The sequence below is a fragment of the Crocodylus siamensis genome, chromosome 3 (genome assembly GCF_052110815.1).
Source record: "Crocodylus siamensis isolate JL-2025a chromosome 3, ASM5211081v1, whole genome shotgun sequence".
Classification (NCBI taxonomy): Eukaryota; Metazoa; Chordata; order Crocodylia; family Crocodylidae; genus Crocodylus; species Crocodylus siamensis.
The window spans coordinates 221,276,283-221,296,435 of NC_143397.1; the positions used below are offsets into that span (position 1 = coordinate 221,276,283).

General features: G+C 48.5%; 1 long non-coding RNA gene across 2 annotated transcripts in view; it reads left to right on the forward strand.

Moving 5' to 3' along the window:
* Positions 1-3,127: 3,127 nt before the first annotated feature.
* LOC149869498 (uncharacterized) overlaps positions 3,128-20,153 on the forward strand; it is a 103,782-nt gene continuing 86,756 nt past the window's right edge. The window contains exon 1 of one of the 2 annotated variants that reach the window (XR_016441483.1): positions 3,128-3,239. This is a non-coding gene — a long non-coding RNA (uncharacterized LOC149869498). The remainder of the gene's footprint in view (positions 3,240-20,153) is intronic. The other variant, XR_016441484.1, reaches the window with a different exon arrangement.

The window sequence follows — 20,153 nt, forward strand, 5'->3', positions numbered from 1 at the left end:
ATTGGGCAACAGGTCTTGGAAAGAGCAGGGGAGGGTTGGGCAGGGGAAGAAGTCTCAGCCCCCAGCTCCAATCCACCATGGGGCACCTAGCAGTGAGCCCCAGTCTGGGCAGGAAATCCTGGCCCAACCAGGGGCTCACTGCTAGCTGCCCTACTGGCAGATCAGGGCAGGAGGCTGGGACCTACCTCTCCCCTGCAGCTCTTTCCAAGCCCCCTGCCCCCATTTAGGGAACCAGAACCTGGAGCTCCCTGCTGCCAAGGCAAGGGAACATTGTCCTTGCCCAGGTTCTGGTGGCAGAGCCCACCCTGGCAGCAGGCAGCTCTAGAGGACAGAGAACAATCTCTTTGTCCCTGCCCAGAGACAGCTGTCTCATGTCCCTGTGCTTCCTGCCAGCCCCTGGGTTAGCAACCAGGGGGAGCCTAGAGCAGCAAATCTGCTCTCACATTGCCACATGTGTATACAATTGCCCATCTTGGGTTTACTTTAGAGTAATGTACTCTAAAGTAAACCCACCCTTTAGCATTTGCATGTGTAGATGCGCCCACTGAGTAAATAAAAGGGTGAACTTGAGTATGCTGTTAGAAAGAACAACTTAATTTCAGGCAACCTCTGGATACATATTTTAACAGGCTACAGGCCTTTTTTACTGCAGTTTTACAAATTTATTGAGAGACCTTATGTCTTATTCATATTTTATCAACTTTGTTGATTTACTTTAATAGATTAATTAGTATTAGTCAGGATATTGTACTTCACATGTGGCAATATTATATATCTGAGTCGAGATATTGAATGCTTTCAAAACATGTAATTGTGACCATTACATGTTCTTTCTTTTATAAATTACAGATTAAAATGAGAAGAATATCCATTGCCTATTTTATGAATTAATACTTTAGTCTTTATTTGCAGGAATTTATAGAAAATTATTTTTGTACATCCTTTTTACCAAGCACTTGCTAGCCTGGCTATTGTTAAAGGTATGTTTATCTTTACATTTTCAACCCCTATTTTGATGAATTTATGTCAAAGCTATAGCAATTCACTCTGGGATGAAACCTGGCATTGTAAATTCAAATGTAAACACATTTTTCTTTTGATTTTTTAGAAAGTATTAAAAAATTAGTCAGAGTGTTCTTAAATACATAGGATGAAATACTGGCCCAACTGAAGTCAGTGGGAGTTTTGCTATTCACCTTCAGTGAAGCTAGGATTTTATTCAGAGAATAGAAAATGAATTTAATCTCTTCATGGTAGGTTGTGATCCTATAACTGGAAATTGGCTCAATTTTAGCACATATCATGCAATCTCTAGTAGAAGATTGTGCTTTGGTTACTTTCATACTATTTATACTGATTATGTTTTTTCATTTAGTCATTTAGTCAACAACTATTTAGCATATGTAGTTACTTTTAAACAAAAATATCCTAAGATTTTTAAGAGAGTCTTTTGGGTTGAGATATGAACTAACCTCATGATTACCCAAGACAAAGTTCCCATGACAAACCACTTTTCATAATACGTAGGTGTACCACCTAAGTGCCTTAGCCAGAGTCCAGTTTGGGTAACTACAGTCTTTCCTCTGTAGTTTAATTTTGATAGTGACATTGTTATAAACTTGCTGTCCTTAGCATTGACCATTTTGACATGTATATACCATTTGAACTTACATGCATTTTTGGCACATACACACAGTTAGGAAGATATAGTTGGGGATGGTCCTGCTTTGAGCAGGGGGTTGGATTAGATGACCCCTTGAAGTCCCTTCCAGCCTTAATTCTCTATGATTCTGTGTTTCTGTTTTCCATTCATGTTACCTTGCCCACATAGATGACTATATACACATGTACCTGAGCACAAGATGGAGGAGGACGGCCCAAAAGCTGAGTGGTTAGTACACATTCCCTGGAATCCAACAGAGTTGCCAACTCTCCATAAATTTATGGACTGTCAGAAGGCTAAAAGTGCTCATCTGTAAGATCTGTAAAAAAATTGAGCTGCCTGTAAAAACTCAGAGCAGTGAGCTTGATTGAAGATGGATTCAAGTATTGTTAGAGCTGAGCAGTGCTATCTTTTGTCTGAGCAGGAGCACAACTTGGAGCCCTGCATTAAGCTCTATGCCAGGGCTTTGTGGCCCAAAGGAGCCTCCATAGCTTACCACCCCAGTCACTTGCTGCTGCTGAATTCTATTGTTTGCCTGCAATGACTGATCTCCTGGAAGGCAGGTGCAGTGGCATGGCCCTGGGCAAGCAGTGCAGCTGGGATGGAGGTGCAGATCAATGACGGGGGAGAGGTATTGGCTGAGGTTCCATGCTAGGACAAGTGTAACAGGGCCAATGAGGCTTGGAGGTGGGGGCAGCATGGTTCAGGGTGAAGTCAAGGGTATCAGGGTGTGGAGGGAAGTAAGGGAAAGTACAGTGTAAAACCATTGTACAGTCAAGTAAGATGTTTTTCTGGGTAGGAGGTGGAGCCAGATTTAGCATGTTGGTTTTAAACCCCTTAATTTGAACCTGCCCCCTGCTGCTGCTGTCTAGGGCCTGACAGAAATGTTACATTTATATTATAAGTTTCCCTTGCTTTTTGTGGATTCTGTATGGTGAATTCGCTCTCATGCAATGACCCTTTTATACCAAAAATTCATTATATGTGAGGTAAATTCACTCTTATTAGATCGGGGTGATAGAAGCCCACAGTCAGCTGCTTTGTGCAGTGCATTGTGGGAGTGACATCCACCAAAATATAGTCTCCTGTGTGGATCTGTGCTCCTCACCTGTTGTCTGCGGCATGTGTTTCTGTAGTTGCCATCATGATAATGCCCTGTGCTTGTGTGTTCTGTCTGCTGTTGGTGAGTACCAAAATCGTCTTCTAAAAGTGGTAGAAATAAGTCTGGAAGTCAGTACAGTTGAGGTCTTGAGATGTATCCCCATTTGTTAAATTGTAAAGTGGGTTCCCTTTTTGTGATTTTAAGTTACGCACTGTTTTTCAGGAATGCACATACAGTATAAAGTGAGGGAAACTTGTATATAAAAAAAATCCATGTAACAGGGTGGTCTGGCCCTTTAAGTGGAGCAGCCAGTCCTGGAGCCCAGCTGTGGGTGATTAGCTGACAGTTTAAAGCCCAAGAGGAGAGAAAGTAAGAAGCTTGAGCTGAGGAAGGAGCAGTCTATGGGCAGAAAACAGATACTCGCCTCTAGGAAGAACAAGACTTAAAGGGCCTTCTCCTGTTGCCTGAAGAAAGGTTTGCTTTACTCATTTATTTGTTTGTCTGGGACAAGGAGTATTATTTGTATTATGCAGATTGGTTGAGGGGCTCTCAAGGGAGCAAAGCCGGATGGTGAGGCTGCATGCAATTAAGCCTGGACTATTGTTTGGACTGCCTGAAGGATTCTTAAGGGGGCAAAGTCCACCTGCATGGCAGCAAGAAAATCATCCTGGTTACAATCTGTCACTAAAAACATGTCAGTAAAAAAATAATAATTGTCAGTAAAATACTTACAGAGTCCATTCTAAGCCTCTCTTGTCTGGAGGGTGTTTAAGCCAGTCAGAAAATATCTGACTTCCCAACACAGTTCTCTAACATCATTGCCAGAGGTCAGGTATTATCCAAGTCCTTCTCTGGAGTTCATTTTGAAGTTGAAACATTGTCCTCTGTGTTAAATAGTCATTGGAAAAAAAGGGTGGTAGGCAATGTGGAATTTTTTCCCTCATTGAGAGACATCAGCCCATCAGCCATCTCATGCAGCTGCACATCCTTTAGTTTGCTCTCTTCCTACATATCTCCCCTCTTAGCTGTCCAGGGGACACCAGAAAAGGCCCTGGATAATACCTCCTAATCTGTTGTGTGGTGGCTAGAACACTGTACTGGGAAGTTTGTGGGTTGCTTAATTTTTTGGATTGTGAACACTGGATTATATCCTCAAGGAGGATATAGCTGTGTAGCTGGGCATGTACACAGCTAGTGTGTAGCCTATTGTACATGCCTGGTCTGTGCATATGTACTGCACATGTCCATGTTCATGTCCACACTTCTGGGAAACAGAATGGTTACCTGCATTTAAGATGACAACAACTTGCCATTTATGTGAGCAAAAAGAAATAGAATGCCACCTTAATTGCCTCTTTGGCCTGATTCTGCAAGAATCTAATTAAAGAAGCATTTCTACTATAGTTAATGCAACTCATGTTAAGTATACTTACTCACGTGAGTAAAAATGTACAGGACAAAGTCTTATGCCCACTGTGCCCTTCTGGTTTTGAATGCCCACTCACATGCTGCTTTGGTCCGGGCGGTAGAGGGTGGATGCTCTCTAACGTCGTGGGTTCCCCATGGTGGGCTTTGGTTATTCCTCTGGCCTTCCCCGAACTCTCCTGCCACGTCTTCAAATGTTATATCAGTGTGGGGTTCCACCTCGAAGTTCCCCTCAGGGATGACCATGCTGCTTGTGGGATGTTCATGGGGCTCCACCTCCCCTACACCCTAGCCTTACACCAACCTCTAGTGGGGTGCCAGATCTTGACACAGCAGCCTCTCCAGTGCAGATATTCCTCATGCTTAAACGTATCCCCCTCTATCCTTGGGGACGGCTGATTAGCTGGCCCGGGCTCTAGGCCTGCAATCCCCTTGAGCCAGTCAGCTCTCCTTTTGGGGTCCAAGGGCGCCCCTGTTTCGCAGGGGTAAAGAAATAAAATGAAAAAAGAAACCAAAAGAAAGGACCCAGAAGGTCTTCCTATCTGGCGTCCTACCAGTCGGCTTTCTCAGCCTTCCTGCCTGAATTTGGCAGTGTTCCCCTGACGCTGGTCCCACAGGGCTCCCCTCTCTTCTCTGCCCCTTGCCCAGCTCCCTGACCTGGTACCTAGGAATGGTCAAGTGGGGACACCCTTGCTTCCCCAGGTTACCTTCAGCTTCTCCCTTGGGCTTGTCGTCCTGGTTGCACCACTGCTTGGCACTTCCCTTAATGCATCTCCTTTGCAGCACAGGGGGAAGTTCTTCCCAGCACTCTGCCCCTCCTGGGGCTCGATCTCAGTGTCCCTGGTGTGAGGAGCTCCCGATGCTCCTCCAGCTGTCCGTTGCTTGGGTGTTTCAAATTCATGCCAGCCCCACCTATCACTGGCATGGAGAGCCTCTGCCTCCTTGCTGGCTCTATTTTCCCTACTGCCAGCAGCCGGTTTTATTCCTGCTGGCCAGTGCATCCTTGTCACCCACCTGATGTCACCCACCAGCCTTAATTGCATAAAATCACAGCTTGTAAACAGTGCGGAGTTTTCTTTTGGATCTTCAGTTGTGCTGCTGGACCCCCATGGAGTTTCTTCTTAGTCATTAAGCTATAGAATCATAGAATTAGGGTCGGAAGGGACCTTGTAGACCTTCAAGTCCAAGCCCCCACCTGGGCAGGAGAAAAACTGGGCTCAAATGACTCCAGCCAGGTAGGCATCAAGCCTATTCTTAAAGACCCCCAGGATGGAAGCCAGCACCACTTCCCTTGGAACTTGGTTCCAGATCCTAGCCGCCCTAACTGTGAAGTAGTTCTTACGGATGTCTAATCTAAACCTCCTCTCCAACAACTTGTGGCTGTTATTCCTTGTTATGCCAGGGGGCGCTATGGGAAACAAGGTCTCTCCCAAACCCTTCTGGTCCCCCTTAGTGAGTTTATAGACAGTCAACAGGTCCCCCTCAGCCTTCTCTTGTGAAGGCTGAACAGATTCAGGTCCTGCAGTCTCTCATCGTAGGATCTGCCCTGTTGTCCCCTGATCATGCGGGTGGCCCTCCTCTGGACCCTCTCAATGTTGTCCACATCCCTCCTGAAGTGGGGCGCACAGAACTGGATGCAGTACTCCAGCTGTGGCCTGACCAGTGTCGCGCAGAGGGGGAGGATCACCTCCTTGGCCCTACTTGAAATGCACCTGTGGATGCACGACAAGGTCTGGTTAGCCTTGCCAACCATACCTCGTGTTGGTGGCCCATGTTCATCTTGGAGTCAATAATGACTCCAAGATCCCTTTCTGCCTCCGTGCTCTCAGAAAGGGAGTTTCCTATCTTACAAGTGTGCTGCTGGTTACTACTGTCAAAGTGCAGCACCCTGCACTTGTCAGTATTGAAGCACATCCTGTTTTTGTTAGCCCACCCCTGTAACCTATCCAGGTCTTGCTGCAGTCTTTCCCTCCCTACTAGCGTGCTCACCTCACCCCAAATTTTGGTATCATCAGTGAATTTAAACAGGGTGCTTTACACTCCGTTGTTCAAATCACTGATAAAGAAATTGAACAGCGTGGGCCCAAGGACCAATGGCCCCATGTTTCCCGGTACTTTCTTCATCCTCCCTATATATTTGAAAAAGGACTTTTTATTATCTTTGATCTTGGACACTAGTCCTAGCTCTATGTCTGCCTTAGCTTTCCAGACAGCCCCCCCACAGGCCCAAGCAGAGGAGATATACTCCTCTTTAGAGACAGTACCCTCCTTCCACCAGGTGTATGCCAGAGGGGCTTTCGGGCACTCTTGCCCCCCTTGCTTTTTGTAGGGATGGTCACCCCTGAGTATCATCTCCTTAAGGAAAGACTACTCATCTTGGGCACTGAGTTCCCCTGTTCTTGAGAACCCCAGCACCTCTCCCACTAATCACAACTCATTGAAGTTGGCCCTCTTGAAGTCTAGGGCTATCACCTTGCCGCAGGCCCTTGACACCCTGCGCTGGATGGTGAATTCCAGCAAGCGATGATCACTATCACCTAGGTGGTCAAGAACCTGGAGGTGACTTACCAGGTCGTCGCCTGTTTCCAGGACCAGGTCCAACAGGATATTTCCTCTGGTGGGACTGTGCACCTCCTGAATTAAATGGAGGCCCTGTATCTCAGCCAGGAACCTCCTGGAACAATCCGACCTGGCTGACTGTTCCTCCCAGCAGATGTTCGGGTAATTTAAATCCCCCATGACAACTACATCCCTTGCCTTAAGTGCCTCTGCAAGCTGGCCCAAAAATTCCTGGTCCAGCTCCTCCCCTTGGTTGGGGGGTCTGTAGTAGACCCCCACTGTTAAATCCCTCTCCCCACGGCCCCTCACATCTTGACCCAGAGCACTTCAGCTTGCTCCTCCTCTGACCCCATTCTGCTGGCAGAGGATGTGTATTACTCCTTGACGTACAGTGCCACACCCCCACCTTTCCTTCCTTCTCTATCCTGCCTGTAAAGCCTATAGCCCCTAATGCTAACTGCCCAGTCATGGGATGAATCCCACCACATTTCTCTAAGCCCTATTATGTCTAGGTTTGAACTGGCTATTCTGAGGGCAAGTTCCTCCTGTTTGTTCCCCATACTACGAGCATAGTATAGGCATTTAATGCCTTGCCTAGCTGCGTGTGCCACCCCCTGATTTGGGAGATTGTCTGGACCCCTGTTTCTTACCCGGGCACTTCTTGAATTTGTCACCTGTCTTGCTCTGGTGGTGTCTCCTCGTTTTCCTGCAGCCCCCTCCCCAGCGAGGCTAGTTTAAAGCTCACCGTACAAGATCAGCCAACCTGGAAGAGAAGACATGCTTGCCTTTAGGAGAGAGGTGAAGCCCATCCCACCCTAGCAAGTCCCCTGCCCGAAAGCATGGGTCATTATCTAGGAACCCAAGGCCTGCCTGGAAGCACCAACTGTGTAAGTGCTGGTTGACCTTGCCAATGCAGGCCTTGTGTTGCCGTCCCTGCCTACTCACCAGAAGAAGAGAGGAGACTACCACCTGCACCCCCGTCTCCTTAAGCTTGTCCCCCAGAGCCTTGAATTCCTTCATAATGTTGTTAGGCTTGCCCTGGCCATGTCATTCATCCCCACATGGATGACAACCATGGGGTACTGGTCTGCAGGTCAGATGCAGGCCGGGATCCTCTCTCTAATGTCCCTAACCCGAGCCCCAGGCATGAAGCAGACCTCTCGCACCATGGGGTCAGGCCGGCAGATGGGACCTTCCAGTCCTCATAGGATGAAGTCTCCGATGACGAGGACCCGGCGCTTCTTCCTGCTGGTGTTCACTCTCTGCCCATTCCTTGTCATGTGGGGAGTGGCATTGTCCCTGCCAGAGGCAATTTCTCTGTCTTTCTCTGTCACAGCTGCCAAGGCGTCAGACTTGTTCCCCAGGTGAATCTGGGGAGCTTCCACCACTCTAGGCCTAGCAGCTCTGGATTTGGACACCTTCTGCCACTCCTGCATTGGATGCGTCTCCTGTGGGAGATGGGACCTGCAGAGAACAGAGATAGGCATCAATTTCCCTGATCCCCCTTAGCCTGCTCACCTCAGCCTGGAGCAGCCTCACCTGCTCCTCCAAGTCAAGCAAGAGTGGCTACCTGTGGAACGAGTCATGAGACCTCTCTACAAACTCTGCAGATCCTTATGGGAATGCAAGCACTACACATAATATTGTGCCTTCACAATGGCCATGAGCCATGGCACAACCCAGCAATTTCCTTGCTCACAATTCCAAGTTGGCCTATAGATAGCAGTTTCTCTAAGAAAAGTTCAGTCTTCTAGTATCCTTTCTGAATAGCATTACAATTGCTATTCTGGCTTTCTTTTCTCTGTTGACATATGCAGATTTACACAGCTGCCAACATTTTTAGTCCATTACCTGAGAAAATCATTCACCCAATTTAGTTCTTGCCCCAATATCTCATGTGGCCAGTGCTATAGCTGTTGGATGTTGGCTTCTATTATTTTAGATATTTAACTGTAAAAAGGAGCTTAATTCAGCCAGAATGAAGGATAACTTACATGTGCCACAGGCTATAAGGGATATATGTACCTTGACAATAAGTATTACACTAAACTACTCTTAAAGTCTTCTATGGGTGTGTTTCTCTATCAAAAATGCTAGCTGAGGTATTGCTACCACCTTTACCTTTTTTCTGCCACTATTTCTATCCTCACATCCACCTCAATCCTCCCCTTCCTTTGCTGTCTCTAAAATGCTTCTTCCATTTCTAAATAGATCACAGCCATCCTGAGCCTTTATTTTCTCAGTTCCTCCCTCTGCTGAAATTGTTTCTGCAGCTGCTCTCTGTTACTGTGGCCTCTCGCTCACACTCCCATCTGGGATCAGACAGTGCAGAGGGCTTCTTATCCCCTGATTCTACAACCTACATTTCTGTCCCTCATCTTTTTTTCCCTTCTCTTATGAAAAACACTGTATCTGCCTCTTCTCTGTTCCCTTAACTTTCTACCCCATCCACCATCATTCTGTTCTCATTTTGACTCCTGGATCTTTTTCTTCCTTTCTTCATAATCTGCCACATTCAACTCAATGGCTTGATGACCCAAACAAAGCCTAAGCTACACGAGGGCTGTGTGAAGCTTTGGTCCCTGATTCGATTCAGTGGAGATTTGACCCAATTCGGTAGCCAAATCTCCATATACAAATTGCAACAGGAGACCCCTTAATCTCTCCAAGTCAAATCCAAACCCTCTAAATCGATTCAGAGAGATACGGAAAGATTCCGTTATTCAGACATAGCTTTAAATGTTTTTTCTAAATACCTCAAAGTACTAGGTGGCTCACAAATGTTGCAATGGTGTGGCGGATGGAGCATCCCACAGGAGCATGGGGGACTTCCCAGCGTACTTGGCAGCAGACCTGGAAGTGGACCATAAGCACTTCCAGTCCACTTGGGAGCATGCTGGGGGTCTCCCCCACACACCCCCAGCTTGGTGACTGGTGCCTCCTGGGTTGGGGGGGCACCTGGGTGCCCCAGGTGGCCAATCCCCCTGTGGCCAATCGTTGAGCCAGGTGGCCATAGGGGGCCCCCCAGCATGCTCAGTGGCAGACCAAGAAGTCCAGTTCTGGGTTCACCACCAAGTACGCGGGAAGGCGGGGCCCACGCTTCTGTGGGACACTACATCCTCCCCAGCAGCTCAGCATTCACAACCTGGTACCTTGAGGTATGTAGAAAAAACATTTAAAGCTGTGTCTATGGCCGAATTGCTGATTCTCTGAATCAGTATCAAATCTCCAGACTCGGATTCAGCTGAATTAAATCAGGGACAGTGATTCGAATCAATGAATCGAATCACTATCCGCAATTTGGGCCGAATCCAAATTGAATACGGCCCTGTGGCAGGGCACTATTTGTGCCTGCCACTTCAAGACCTGGGGCTGAGCAGCCAACAGGTGCTTAATTGTGGCGGCCATTTTAGAGCTCAGGCTGCCTATATAAGCAGGGCATTTTGTTGCTGGCTGGAGGTGCAGCAACATCACCTGGCTGCAAGGCTTCATGGAACACTCTGGAGGTAAGGGAGGAGCTGTAGGGGATGGTCAGGAGGCTCCTGGTCCTGGGCATGACCTAAAACTGCACCCTGCTGGGAGTGGGTGACCTGGTGGGGCCTTTAGTGGTGCGGGAGCCCCCAGGAAATGCCAGGCCAGTTACCACCCCAATGAAAGGTGGGTTGGGGTGCCTTAAACCCAGTTCCCACAACCGGGTGGGTTCACCCCTTGTAAGGTCTGGAAGGTGGACTGCAGCAAGAGAGTAGGGCCATAGACTCAGAAACCTGTCCTGAAATCCCCCCAAGTGGTCAATGCTGGGGCCAGGACTGGAAGCATCAAAGGGCCAAGGGCCCACCGTGAGGGACATCCAGAGCTGAGGGCCTGGGGTTCTGACTGGCCTGGAGGTGGGCCAGGGCCAGTGTAGCCAAAGGTCCCAGGGGGACCACACCTGTAAGGGGGAGCGGCTCAGGGAGCTGTGCAGCCTGGAATGAAGGTGGAGTACTCCACCTGAGTGGAGGGATCCAGACGGGATTCAAACAGTAGGATTCTGGGGCCCAGAGTGGGGCCGGTGATATTGACAACAGAGGATGCCATCTGTGAGGCATGGGCTGCAGTGTTGGGGAGGTATGGAGCCACAGATGGTGCCCCCTGGTATTGGGGCAAGAAATGGGCAGCCTCCCACTTATTAAGATCAGTAATTAATTAATTAACATCAAGGTGTGGTGGGTGAGAAGGCAGGTGATTGGCCCAGAACTGGTGGGCAGGCCAAGCTAAATCAGCCCCTGTTACAGGCCCATTTTGCACATCCCTACTCTTCACTTGTTTTATACCTTATCAAGTGTTGCTTCTTGATTTCTCTGTCACTTAGCTCCCTCTTTCCCCCTTTCACTCTCTTTCTGGTGGCTTATCAGCCATCTCTGTCTCACCCTGTCACTCTTTCTGTTTGTAATGTCTATTAAGGACTTCCTATCTTCCCTCTTTTGGCTCTTGTGTCTTGCAGAAGTTTTGAATTTGAGACCTGTGCCCCTGTAAGTCCTCAGTGTGGTCCATTTTCCCTGCTGTTGTGGTGAAAAGCAAATAAGGCTCAGTCCTGATATCTGCTTCTTCCGCTTCTGCTCTCTTTTCTGGCATAAATCCTGTGACCAGGCTGACTTCTTCACACTGCAAATTCATTCTCTCTTCCTTCAGTTCTCCATCTTCTCTACTTCTTGTCTTTGATTTGATGGGCTCTTATGCCCTTAATCCCCAGTGTCTTGTAATCACCTTTGAGTCTCTCCTCAAACCCTTCCATTTTCCTGCCTACATTTCTTCCTTTCAACAGAATCTTTCAAATGTTTTCAAAGGAAAATCTGACAAAATGTGATGTGAGCTGCCCCATCCACTTGGCTTCCTTGTTTTCTTCCTGCAAATCTGTTTTCCTTCTTTCCTATCAGACACATCTTCTATCCTTCTCTACCTGCTCCGCTCACCTGAGGAACCATCCTATTCCATTTCATTACCATATCCCTATCATGTGCTCACTTCCATTCCCTCCCTTACTCTTCTGATAACTTCTCAGGTTCTTCTGTCTCTTTTTCTTCACAATGCAAATATATTTAATATCTACCATCTTAAAACAGAATAGCCTTCAGTCCCTTGTGTCTCTCCAACTTCTGTTCCCTCTCTTATCCCTTTGATCTCTAAGACCATTACATTTATTGTCTACAATCACTTCAGGAATTCTGCTCCTCCTCCAGGTCGTTCTGGTCTCTGCCCTTTGCACTCCACTGAAATGTCTTTCACAAGAGTTACTAATATCCTCTTTTTAGTCAATCTCAAAATCAGCACCCATCTTCACCCTTCTCAACCTGTTGCCTAGTTTTAGCACCATTGATTATTCTTTTCCTCTTTAAATTTTATTTTCTCCTGACTTCCGTGATGCTGTCCCCTGCAAGCAGTGGCATAACTAGGGTGCAGCAACAGGGGCAACCTCCCCAGGGAAAAAAATGTTTTTTGCCTCAGCCGTGTGATGATAATTGGGGCGACAGCAGCAACCCGAAGTCTCCATTGCCTCTGTGTGTGGCAGCTGCCCCAGGCACCTAGCTACAGTTTTACACTGCTATCTGCAAGTCCTCTTCCTTTGCTCCTTCAGCATACCCTCTGGAGAATCTTTCTCTTGTCTCTTTCTGTAAGGATTCCCAAAGGCTCTCTCCTTGGTCTCCTTTTGTCCATCTATACCTTATCTCTGGGTAACTTTATCAAGAAGTAATTCCTCCCATCTGACAAAGTAGGTTGCTGCTTGTGAAAGCTCATGCCTCTCTGAACCAGTTAGTTTTCAAGGGCCTGCTATACTCTGCTCTTTGCCTGACTTCAGACTAACACAGCTAATCACTTTTTCCCAAAACACAAAACTACTAATATGGTATTTACTCAAATGCAAGATAAGGTACTTCCAGAAGGAAGTATTAAAGCACAGCACCATAGCAATGTTGCCATACGGTGACATATAGACACACCTTTTGAGTGTCACATCCAGGTATTATATTCAGATTGTATCTAAATATTACCAATTCTTTCTCCACAACTTTTGGCCTCTTATATTCATGCTTGGCAACTGTCGATCCTCTGGATCATGGTGTACATGTAAAAAGTCTATGCAACCATCATACCAAGACCTTCGGCACATAAACTTAGGCAAGAGTATAGTGGTGTGGAGGCTGCCCTAGACCCCTTTAGACCACTGAGATAGATAGAGTCCAAAGTCCAGATCGAGTCAAGATGTTCACTGTTTCAATCTTCTGCCAGAGAGCAACATATTAGAGCTGTTGCTGACTACCTAACACCTCAGTGAGGGCACATTTCTGTCAGGGTGATTGATGTTCCTTAGCCTTTGTGCAACCGGGCAGTGGGGCTAGGGTTTTGAGGTGCCCTATACTTGCCTTACTCTGGAAGTTGCAATATTGTGGTATTTTATAGGAGCTACTCTGCCATGAGTAGCCCCATCACATTGCTACCTAGCCCTCAAATTGGATGCAGTTTATAGTCATACCCAGGACAATATATTCATACACACAACTATTTTGTCCAAGCTGTTTTCCTCTTGCATCTCAGTTACTGCAAGTCCTTCTCTATGCCTTGGAAAATGTACTATAACCATTCAGCATGCTTCTTTCTAGTCTATCACTTTGACCTGGTCTACTAGCTCCCTCAGTTCCTAGCTCCCTGTAGCACCAAAAGCATAAATTACTTGTCCTTGTTTTCAAGGCTGCTCACAGCTTATTCTCATGTACCTACCATTTCTCATTCAGTACTAAGAAGTCAAATTCTTTGTTCAGCTCATAACAGCAGCCTCCACTACACCAACCTCTATCCCTCAATACGTTTTAAAGCACGCACTTTCATGCTTGTTTTCTGGCTGCCCTGAATACTTGGGAGTGGCTCCCTGTAAACATCTGCAGAGCTACCTCATTATCTTCTTTTGAATTCCTCCTTAAAATTCTTCCTTTGCGTACAAAACAACTCAATAACTGTTAGTTTGCTAGTCAGTTGAGACCACTTGTTATTTTTCTGGCTAGTACTATTGTTATTTCCACGTTTACTCCAGTTGTCTGTCTATATTCAGCTGTTGTCCCTAGTTTATACTTAGATTGTAAGTGCTCCAGGACGCGGTCTGTTTGTTAGCTGATGGAGGTCCCTTACTAGGGCTCCTAGATACTGTAGTAGAAGAAAAATATGTAACAGTAGTAGATGAAAGATGCCATCAAAGGACAGGATATTAACATTTCCATGTAGAAATTAATGACAAGAGAAGGTGCCTTGAGTTTTCAGTTGCCACTGTGCTCCACCTACTCTGTCCTGAGGAACTGAATTTGCACAAGTGTAATGCAAGGGAGAATATAGGAGGACATAGGCCCAAATGTAGAATCATAAGAGTACCAAAGTCCATGACAGTCAGAAGTTACACAACTGAGCCATATGAAAATATCCCTGTAAGTGATGGGATCAAAAAAACAACACTAATGATTAATACCTTGCATCAGAAGACAAGGTACTTCATTTGATATGGTCACTTGTACATTTGCTTTCAAAACATTATAGGCTGTGGTCTTCAACTGAAGCAATTTTTGACAGGAGAGATTTCTAGCTCATGATGTGTGTAAACCTTTATTTATTTAAATACTTCTGTTCCTTCCAAAAATTATATCTAATCCTTTCTCCTCCTTTCCTCAATCTTCCCTAAAGATTGCAACATCCAGGGGTGGATCCAGTGGGTGTGGTGGTAGGGTCACACCTCTCCCTCCCACCCCTTCTGCCACTATTACTGCTGTCCCTGGCTGACCCAGACACGGGGGTAGTTCCAGAGGCACTTCTGCCCAACTCCTGCTGTGGGCTGTAGGGAGCAGCTGTGTGGGGTGCTGGGCTTGGCAGGAAACAGCCATGGAAATGGGTAGGTTTCCTCTTCCTGTACCTGGTCCCCCACTATGATCCCTGCTGGCTGGAAGTGATACTGGTTGGGAGAAACCTGCCTCCCTGCTGCCACCATTGCCTGCAGCTAATGCAGGCCCAGGGGAGTGCTGATGCAGGCTGCAGGGAGCATCTGCATGGGGTGCAGAGCTCAGCTAGGGACAGCAGTGGTGGCACACAAGTTCCTCTTTCCAATACAGTACCTGCTCCTGGCCACACCTGCGAGAGAGGGCATGGGTGTATCTAGAATTCTGAAAACTTGGGTGCAGATGGTGAGGTATATCATCACATATGAAAGAGCACATATTTTTCTCCAGATAAAAATAAACTAGAAGTTTTACTAATATGCTAGGGGCCCAGGGCTGCATTATTCAGTTTAAGAGTGGAGCAAAAAACAATATAACTTCAATCTGCAGGGCTGTGAAATAGGAGCTGCATTCATAGGAGCAGCTAAGAGGCAGCAGAATTGCAGAACAAAGAATAGTTTGGCTGGTGGAACATCAAACCATTAAAAGGAAGAGAGGGTCATTAACACCTGTGGAATGAAGAGTTTAGAAGGGATCAGGTAGATTATAATGAGCCATGAAGTCAGATGACTGTCAGTACTGGAGGGAGACTAGTAATGCTGCTGTCACTGGTGAGCAGTTGGTTTTAAACTTTGGATAGACCAGGAATCAAAGCGGGGTACAATTGCACCAGTGCCATTCCTCCGATCTACCTCAGTGAGCAGGTGATAGAAGGAAGAACCTGTGCCAGGCTGCAACTCTCTCCCCGGCTGAGCATGGCACTGTGAAAAGCTGTTTCCTACAGTCCCCAGCTGAAGTGGGGACAGGAGTGGCTCTGGAGCTCCCCGCACACCCAGGTCAGCTGGGGATGGTGGAGGCAACAGTGTCAGTGGAGGTCATCCTGTCAGTGCATCTGCTCCCTGCCCGGCTCCCTGGCATCCCACCCTGGCCCAGGGGCTCTAACCATGTCTCATCCCCATGGACTGACCGGGATGTGACACACCCCCTTTAGGAAATCCTAGATCTACCCAAGCTGCTATTCCTCCATCAGCCAGGATTTAGTGAACAAGCTCTTCCTTCTCAGAAGAAAAAAACCTGTCCATTCTGTTAATTTTTGAGAACAAAATATGGTATTTAATTAGGCCTCAGTCTATCACGGGACTCTGTGTAGCTGGAGCCCTGCTCATGTGTGCAGAAGCTCTGTGGGAATGTAGGGGTTTGTTTGTATGAAAGTCCTTGAAGGATCAGTGCCTTAACACAGGACAGTTTGATCTAAAGAGATCCTTCAGCACTCATTCACAGATTTTTTTTTTTTTGTTGTCACTGCTGTATCTCTACAGCAAATATTAGACACATGGGATGACTACTAACTTAGTCTATGGGAGCACAGATGAATTTAGACTTGGGACAGAAGATACACATAAACTGGTTTAAGTGATCATCAGGGATCTTAGTTTTCCCTGATTTAAAAAATACCAAAAATCTCTGCTAAAAAAATCACATTCGCTGCTAAAAAAACCCAAAATCCATGATTAAAATGAAAGGCCCCTCACTCACCACCCACAGCTCCCACTGCCTTGCTGGCACCCCTCACCCCCCACCCACAGCCCCTGCCCCCCCAGCCCTGCCAGAGGGGGCTCCCAGGTGCCAGGAATACAGACCTGGGTCTGCAGCCGCCTGTCCTTACCCTGCCCTGCTGTGGGCTCAGCAGGGCTAGCTCCCCACCACCGCATGCACTCCCAGTACATGGGGCAGGTGCAGGCTGTGGGCTTGAGCTCCTACCCTGCTTCCCTCCCCCAGGGCCTCTGGAGCCTGATGGGCACAACCTGATGTGGCAGGCAGCAGCAGAGCCACTGGGGATCCCCTCACCGCTGCTCGTCCCACACTGCTTCAGCGACAAGCCTCCTGCATGCGGGGCTGCAGTGAGGACAGCAGAGCAGGGCTATTCCCCCCAGAGCAGCAGCAGGCGCTGGAGGCACTGGAGTCATGTCGCCAGGGCAGTGGGTGGGGAGGGGAGAAGCAGCGGCAAGGAGATCCTGGGCAGCTCCACTGCTGTCTGCCACACCAGATCGTGCTCACCAGGCTCCACTCGGCCGCGCACAGGTGATCCTGTCTCCAGCTTCTAGTGCGGCCAAGTTTGCCTTGCGCTGCTGCAGCCGCGATGTTCCTGGCCATGCTGTGCACCCTGGCTGCACTCAGCCTGGCTGCTGCCTGGTCACCACACGTTGCAACTTGCTCCCTCCCCCACAACCCAGCATGGCAGGCAGCAGGGGAGCCACCAGGGATCTCCTCACTGCTGCTCCCCCACCACTGCCCTGGCAACATGCCTCCTGCACATAGGGCTGCAGTGAGGGTAGCAGTGCAGGGATCCAACCCTCAAAGCAGTGGCAGGTGCAGGAGGCATGTTGCCAAGGCAGCGGGGGCTGGGGCCCTGCAGCTGCTCATTGCAGCCCCATGCCCCAACCCCACTCAGCTGGACAGCAGCCTCAACCCTGTCCAGCTCCATCCCTACAGGGACCTCAATCCCTCTCTCCCTCACTTACCTGCTGGAGCTGTTTTGCAGGTGCCTGGGGCCATGTGCATGTCCATACACACAGCGCCCCATCTCTTTGCCTTCCTTCTGCTCCCTCCCAGCTCCCTGCAGGCTGGAACTCTGCCAGCCTGCAGGACGCTTATTGCAAAATGGCAAAATCTGTGGGTTTCTTTCAGTGGCGACATGTCGGGGGGTCTACGGAGGTGCATGTGCACACCCTGAGAGTGCTGATGCACCCCCTGACCAGTGGTGCTCGCCACTTAGGTGACAGCCAGGACAGGTAGGCGGGAGCACTGGTGCCCCCCTGCAAGCACAGGCCGGGGAGTGAAGCACTGTGGCACTCCCAGAAGCGGCTGCAGCCACTTTCAGAAGTGGCCGCAGAGATTGGCTGTCTTGCAATTAGCTGCCCAGTCAGCAGGATCGGCTGTGTAGGGACCTCCCCCCACCATCAGCGAGATTGGCTGCAGGAGACACCCCCCCAGTCACTGACTGGTCACTGAGGGGCATGTGCCCGCCTTGACTAAGGCAGCACCAGACACCTGTGGTTTCCTTGGTTAAAGCATGCTTTTCAGCCCTGGCTGAGTTGTGCTGTCTGCTCTAGAAAGCAGGACTGGTCCTGCCCCTCTGCTCTCAAGTGGGAGCAGGGGTGGAGGTGTGGCCAGATGCCAGCTGGCACGGCCCCCTAAGTCCAAGGGGCAGGGAGGGGGTTTATTCACTCTCCCTCCCCTTCCTCCCCAGTGGACTGCAGCTGGGATCTGCTTGGCCAGGGCAGAGCAGCCCCTGTCAGGGTGCGCCCCATCCCCATCACTCCAGCAGTAGGGGTGAGGGGCATGGCCAGAGCTGGCTGCCATGGGCCTGCCCTCTGCCTGCCTTTGTCCATGGCTGGAGCTGGGGGACTGAGCTGGGCCAGCCCACAGGCACTGCTGAAGGGAGGCATGGAGGGGTGGGGCCACAAGAGCTGTGCACCCAGATTGTTCCCAGCTACCTGTGCCCAGGCCCAGTCAGGCTATCATGGAGCTACAACTAGCCGGGATGGGCCCTACCCCTGTGGCCTGGCCTGTCCCCTCTGCACCCACCCACAGCAGTGCCCTCAGCCAGCACCACTCAGCCCAGGGTGAGACAGGTGGAGAGTGGAGCTCATCTGGGTCAGACCATGGGCGCAGGGGCCTTCTCGGCTGGCTGTGGGTCTGTGACAGCCTGGCCTGGCACACATGGGCAGCAGCTAGCTAGGCAATGGCAGGCGGGCACTTTGGCAGCCAGACTGGCCACACGAGACAAATCCATTGTTCCTGCAGCTGCCTGGGCTGGCTTGGAGGCACCAGCAGTCCTAGGGTTCAGCAGCTGCCCACCACAGAGGCTCATGTGTCCGCAAATGCTGCTGCACCTTCTGCACAGTGTCTGCTTTTCCGTCTGTAGTGAGACCCTCCCCTCCCCAGTCAGCTTCCCTTCAGCCTAGCAGCTGCTGTGGAATGGAAGGGAGGGCTCGATCTAATGCCCCCTGGCTTCTAGCCTGAGCCACTGTAGGCATGTAGCTGCATTTCCAGAATCAAAAGTGAATGTCTCTTCACTTACAAATGTGTTCAGTCTATGCAGATTAGACTAACCTGCAAAGATTGAATCAATTCAGGCCCAGAGTTTTTGAATGTCTGTACTTAGCTAGCCTTAAAGATTGATTTCTTATGTAGTTTTTTAAGCATATTAATGTCGGCATATGTGCTTCAGTGAAATATATTGCTGATAAGTTGGATAAAGTGGGTGTATCTATACAACATGTTTACTACAGAGCTGACTAATTAGCTCCACAGTGACCATATGAGCATCTACATGTGTGCCCCTATTAGGGTGCAGGAAACTAATAGACTTTGCAGCATAGTAAGACTTGTATTTACAAGTCCTACCCTGCTGCATTGTCTCTTTGTGCACAGCAGTGCATGTGTAGATGCTGACCTAGCTGGCTGGGGCACAAGGGTGCTTCAGTATGGGGGCTGTTTGCCAGCTAGCCCTGCATTGTAGCACCCTCGTGCCCCAGCCAGCTCCTCCACAGCACATTAAGCTGGGTTGGAGCAGCCCTGGGCTGGAAGGCTGCACATGCTCTGACTGGACTCCACATCCTACATATGAATAAATTCTGGAGTTAATTGCTCCTGGACACACATTTGAATGATATTCATGTGCACTAACTGCATGGGTAGATGTGCCCAGTACTTAGTATTAATGAACTGTAATCCAGAAGTGTAATTACATGGACAGGCACCTGGGACAACTGCCAAACAAAGGACAGCTTCCTGTGCAGTGCTGTGCAGTGAGATCACAATTGCAATCTCATGGTAGCTGTTTCTACCCCCACACCCTCCACTCCCAAGTCAGAGCCTGGGGCAGCTGCCCAGATTGTCCCACCCTAGTTACACCACTGCTCTAATCTGAGAGCATGCATGTATGTAGGTGGTAGTTATGCTTGCCATAGAAGTTATTTCTCTCTTGGTTTTCCTCATGACCTTTATACATCAGATTTTCTACAAAGGAAAATTGATTTTTTTTCCAGTCACAATGCTTTCCAAAGAGCCACATTTATGAGATAATAGTCTTGACTACATAGAAATAATTTTGGTGCATCTGTAATGCTTTTTGTCTTAAAGATCTCAAAGTTCTTTGGCTTGAAATAATTAGACCCCACAGTTCCCCTGTGAGATAGGTAAGTAATAGTATACATGTTTTATAGATGAGAAAATTAAAGAAAGAGAGAATGTAATTTAGCAAGTTTTATATGGTAAGCCAGTGCAGAGCCAGAAACAGAATTTAGGAGTCTCATCTTCCAGAGGCAAAGAAGCCTATCCATGCTGAACAAAACCATAGTAAGCTCACTTGTTTAATTTGTGTATACTCAACCCTCTCACTGAAATGGATAAGAATTTGGAGTGTTCATAGGGTGTGTCTACACTTGTG